This window comes from Gracilinanus agilis, chromosome 1, assembly GCF_016433145.1.
Source record: "Gracilinanus agilis isolate LMUSP501 chromosome 1, AgileGrace, whole genome shotgun sequence".
NCBI classification, from domain to species: domain Eukaryota; kingdom Metazoa; phylum Chordata; class Mammalia; order Didelphimorphia; family Didelphidae; genus Gracilinanus; species Gracilinanus agilis.
Genome location: NC_058130.1, coordinates 792,873,449 through 792,879,448, shown reverse-complemented (window position 1 = coordinate 792,879,448; position 6,000 = coordinate 792,873,449).

Below are 6,000 nucleotides of genomic sequence, written 5' to 3'. Positions count from 1 at the left end.
ACTCGTAAATTTAACACAGCATATCATCCCCAGAGCTCCAGCCAAGTTGAAAAAATGAATAAAGAACTTAAACTATGATTGCCAAATTGAGCATGGAGACTCATTTAAAATGGCTCAAAATTCTACCTCTGGCCCTATTTTATCTCAGAAACTGACCCAGAGGTGATTGACACATCTCACCATTTGAGATGCTATTTGGACTTCCACTTATTCAGGCAGAACCATTTACCCCTGCCTATATGTCATTGTTAGGAGGAGATGCAACCATTTCCACATATATCAGACAATTTCAAACAAAATTGCGAGAGCTCCACAACTCTGGAGCTGCTGCTCAAACAGACCTCATAGACTTTTCAGTTCATGATTTAATCCCAGGTGATAGAGTGTACATAAAGAATTTCAAACGTACTGGATCGGCTGAACCTGCTTATGATGGACCATTACAGTTCCTATTGACTATACCAACAGCCATTCAAATTGGGGAGAAGGACTCATGGATTCATTGTAGCCATGTAAAATAAATTCCTCCTGTTGATAGTGAATAATTGACTGTATTGATTGTATTTGACTATGGATCATGATAAGACTTCCTTATTGCTGAATCTGTACTATTTTGTTCAATGTATTCGATTGATCCTGTGTACTTGAACAAATTGCCATTGTAGGACAATACATATATTACCTTGAAGAAGAGCTATATTAGTGATCTATATTGACTTGATGTGCCTTTTATAACATTTTGTGCCTTTTGTGAATTTTTTGTATTTTCTTGAATGTATTATTGATTTTATACCTCCATTGCTGGCTGCCTTCCTTCCCTTCCTTTTCCTACCTTTCCCTACCTTTCCCTCCTTTTCTCCTACTTCAGTGCAGTTATAGCTTTGCCTCTGGATTCAGAAACATCCCAAGGGAAGGAGAGCCCACTTGCTGCTTTGATTGTTCGCTATGTCCAGGGGCTAGATTTCCAATCAAATGAGTAAGTATTTGAAATAGCTTCCTCTAACAAACCAGGTGACTTGGGGTCACCCTGAATTCATGGGAACATTGATGATTGAGTAAAGAGATATTCAGCCCCAAAAGGGACTGCTTGTTCTATTTCTGTGGTGGATATCATGTCCTTGGTCTCTTTCAGATATTTCAGACACTATGTCATGGGGATAACTGTAAGCTGAATGAATGTATATGATCATAGATCTAGAGCTAGAAGGAACCTCAGGAGCCATCTAGTTTAATTCCCTCATTTGATTAATAAAGAAATAATCAAGAAATGGAGTGTGTCTGCTGAGACTTGGGAATGTTAAGTGACTACCCCAAGGCTACACAGGAAGTATGAGAGTGAGGATCTTGGCACAGGTCCTTTGAGTCAGTGCTTTTCCCAATTTATGATTTTTGTTGTTTGTCCTTTGTTTTTGAAGAGGACCAAAGACATCACTGGGTGATGTCTAGAATTGTGCATGAATTAGAGGTAAGTGAGGTAGTGTTGAACAAAGTCATTAGCCTCTCTCTCTTCTCCAGTCATTGAAGTCTAGTGGCAAGACAAAAAATCAGCATGACTGGTAATGTCTTAGAACTCAGTGGATAACCTCTGCATCTTTGATGTCTGATCAAGCTCTAACCACTCCATTTCTTCTTCAATGGCCACCTTCATGGACATTGGAACAAATTGCTATCATCCACTCATTCCACAGGGGCACAGGGCAAGTGTTCAGAAGTATGTTGTAGATACCCCTATAAACCAGAAATCTGGGAGCTATTTATTCCCATTTTACAGAAACGTTAGATAGAGGTTAAGTGACCTACTCAAGGTGATACAAGCTAGTAAGTATCTGAGGTTGGATTTAATGTTCAGGTTCTCCTGACTCTAGATAAGTACTCTATCCAGGGCAAAACCTAGCCAGACAGAGTGGACAGAGTCATAATAGGCATGGAGTTAATGGTTTAAGAAATGATTATGGCAGCCTTCTTTTACTTGTGTGGTCAAGTATAATGAAAAGTTGTATGTAGAGGAGATTATGATCTGATATGGGAGTGGTTCAGTATTTAATATCTCTGTACATAATTCTGGTTTCCATCAAAAACGTGATCATACTAGAATCCCTGCTGAAGGAAATTTACAATTAAATTGCCCTCATGTGCCACTAGTTATTGAAATAAGTATAGACTATGAAAGGCAGAAAAGGCCTTAGAAGTCATTTAACTAGAGAATAACAAAGAACTTTGTAAGTGCCCCAAAATAGCCTCAAAATCAGGTGAATTCCTAGTGACAGGTATCCATAAGAAAGAGAATGATATGGTCCAGATCAGCATCTTTTGGCTTAATTTCAAGTGCAAGCCAATCAGATAGAAACATGGAAATTTCTATTTTTACATATAAGAGGAAGGATTATGACTCAGTGTCAGAAACAGGTTAACATAGTATACACTTAGTAAATGCTTCTTTATTTACTTCTTCATACATTAAAAAAGATTTTATATTAACCTCAGAGAAATTTTAAGCTTTGACCTCTCTTTAGCTGGGTATGGTGGCTAAAAGCCTGTGCCTATGACAAAAGAGTCTTGCCCTAATAAGCATTCTAGCCACTGAACCCCAGTGATTGAGGCCTGGATGGACAGTACAAAGACCTAAAGAGATGAATTGTAGAATTTGATAGCAGAGAATAGCCCAGTGGGGATTCCCAGCAATGGACAGTGGAATAATACTCAGTATAATGGTCAGAAATCATCATGAAATCATATGTGTCTTCATGTCAAGTCAGTCATTTGTTCCTCCCATCACATAACTCCTTGTCTACTAATGACAAATGTCTACTCTTAACTCTTTCCTTAAGAAAGGAAGAAAAAGGAAAAGACTGAATTTGTGGTCTGATTTCATTTTATAGGACAATATGAAATGGAGGTCCAAATGCTTCAAAACAACAAACTCATCAACAATAACTGTAACCCATCTTCCACAAAGTACCAATAGACATTTCCATACTCTTCCTCCAAACTATCAGTCAAATGTGCTAAAAGATCAACACCTTGCATCTCAACCGGGAACCCTCTTTAATTGTAAAAAGGCTTCATTTTACAGTTTGAAAGGAGTTGAAGTAATTAAGATCATATCAGTGTCAAGCTAAGATTAGAAACCACAGATGGGATGAGATGACTTGGACTGGAATCTTATTTCTTCAGTCTTACTTGTATAACGTGGGTTAAGACCTTTAGCTTCTCTAAAACTTAAATTCCTTCACATTAAAATGAGGACAATGGACCAGATTATCTTTAAGATATATGTGACCCTCAGTGTAGTTTGGTGAAACTAGAGGTCCATCATGTCTGTTTTTCCTATGTTTAGTCCACATACCAAGCTGACACATAACTCTATGCATTCTTATCAGGGAAAGTATAATGTAAAGCTTATCCTTAGAAACTTTTGCCCACCTGGGGAAGACTCCAGCTCCAGGAGGGAGCACTAATTATTGAAGGGATTTGGATTCAGAAAAGAGAGTAAAGCACAGGCATTTTTCAAGATCAAGAAGTATTTGTGCTGGAGTCCCTAGGGTGTTGGTGTTGAAATTATTTGACTTTAAATTTTGATAAAGTCCCCAAAGGACACAGTGACTTAAAATAATTCTACAATAACAGCATTACCAATAGCATTTATATAGTATGTTAAAATTGGCAAAGCATTAAAAATAGGATTTGATTCGCTCTTCCCAGCAGCTCATGGAGATAGCAGCTATAAGGATTTCCATTTTTCAGATGAGGTACTGAGGCAGACAAAAATTATAGGACTTCCCCAGGGTCATGCTGACAGTAAGTGATTGAGGTCAGATAGGAAATCATATCACCCTGACTCCAAACTCAGTGTTTTTCTCACTGTACAGCCCAGCTGCCTTTAAAAGCATGGAGCTCTTCCAAGTAGTGAGAAGAGAGGGTGATGGGAGTGAGCTTCAGGAAATCTTCTTGAGCTGAGTCAGTAATCCTAAACAGTGAGTGAATTCCATTAGGGACAAGTGTGATGGAAGAAATAAAAAATCTCACTAACCACCCTCATCAAATAGTGGACTTTATCATAATTGAATTTTATACTTTCTGGAGCATTTGTTCTCAGACAAACCTCCCCCTCTTGAACTTAAAAACATGAGACGCTTTTTATTCGTTACAGATAGTTTGCTTTGCATGAAGTGACCTGAAAATTAATATCCAGATAAGGAGAGAGATCACTCCCAACACAAAAACATTACCTTCCTGGATATCGAAGAACCTCTGGGAATGGCTCTCACCTGTGTAGCTCTTTTCTTCTCCATACTGAGGGCACTGATTCTTGGCGTGTTTGTGAAATTCTGTGACACCCCCATGGCCAAAGCGGATAACAGGGCCCTCAGTAGTGTTGGAGTTGGATTGAAACAACCCAGGGTTTGAAATCTACCCCAGACACTTCCCAGTACTGTGATCTTTAGTAAATCACATCTTTGAGTCTCTTCCTTACTGCCCTCTAATGATGAAACAATCACAACAGGGTTATTGAGAGGCTCAAATGAGAGAGTACATATAAAATGCTTTATACACTCTAGAAATACTACCTATTATCATTCCTTTTTTTGGCCTCAGTTTCCTCATTTAGAAAATGAAGGGCTTGGAATATCTGGCCATTAAGATTGCTTCTAGCTCTTGACCTTACTTAGATCATTAGATTCTTCTGATATCCAAAACTGAAGTTAAATTAAGTGGGATATCCAGAAGGGGCTATGACAGCCTGAAGGGTTAATCTATTGTGAAAGGGTATTTTTAGTAGGATAAATGGACTTTTACAGGACAGATTAGGGTGAATCTAAGAGGATGGTATGAGTGGGGATTACACTTTCTTTAAAAAAAAATTCAACTTCAGAAAAATAATCAGTAGTATAAGAGAGGGCATGCCAAGAGATCCTAGGAGAAAAGAATTATATTGGATTTAAATGAAAATAAATTTCGGCACAATGATGCTTTTTCAAAGCTGCATTAGCAGAAGCTTAATGACTAGGCAGCCTCAATTCTCACATCTGTAAAATGAGCTCGAGAAGCAAATGACAAACCAATCCATTATTTTTCTGAAAAAGAAAAACTCCAAATGAGGTCACAAAGAGTCAGACAGGACTGAAATAACTGGACAACAATTAGAATCAGAGAGGTGAAGATTTTGTTATTCTTTTCTCGTCATGTCAAATCTAGGATATTGTTTTCCTATCTGGGCACCATGAAAAACACTGGAATTTAGTGGTGGATGGAATCTTGAAGATCCTTACTCTACTCTGATAATTTTAGAGAAGGGGGAACTGAAAGCCTGAGGATTAATAGAATTTGAGTTATGAGGACCAGTTAGTAAAAGAGCTGCATTCCCAAATCAAGCCATCCTGTCTCTCTTGACCTGTTGGTAGCCCTTGACCCTATTGTTCATCATCTCCTCCATGGTGCTGTCTTCCCTGTTGCTTTTTGTGACATTGCTCTCTCCTGTTTTTATTCATACTTGTGAGACCTGTCATTCTCTGTCTCTTTTACTGCATGTTCAACCATGTCCTTGTGGCCAACCAGGGTTCTGTCCCAGGCCTTTCCCCCTTCTCCCTCCTTATTATTTCACTTGCTGACCTCATCCTTTCCATCAATTCAAAGATCATTCTTATGCTGATGATTCTCAGACGTACTTACTCAGCCATCGTCCTTCAATCTAGTCTCTTCAAATCTCCAGACTTACATCTCCAACTGTCTACTGAATTATATATAGGCTCCTAGAAGGTTGGGACCATCCTTTTCTGTATTTCTATTCCTAATATTCTATTCCTGCCACAGGGTCTGTTATATGGCAGGTAATTAATAGATGTTGATTTACTGAAACACTGGAGACCCCTTAGACTTAGCATGTTCCAAACAGAATTCACTATTTGCTCCTCAAAAAATGTTCCCCACTTAATTGAAAGAAATGGAAATATCAGTCCTGGAAAAGAAAATGTTATGTGGAGACAAAAGATGTCTCCAAGC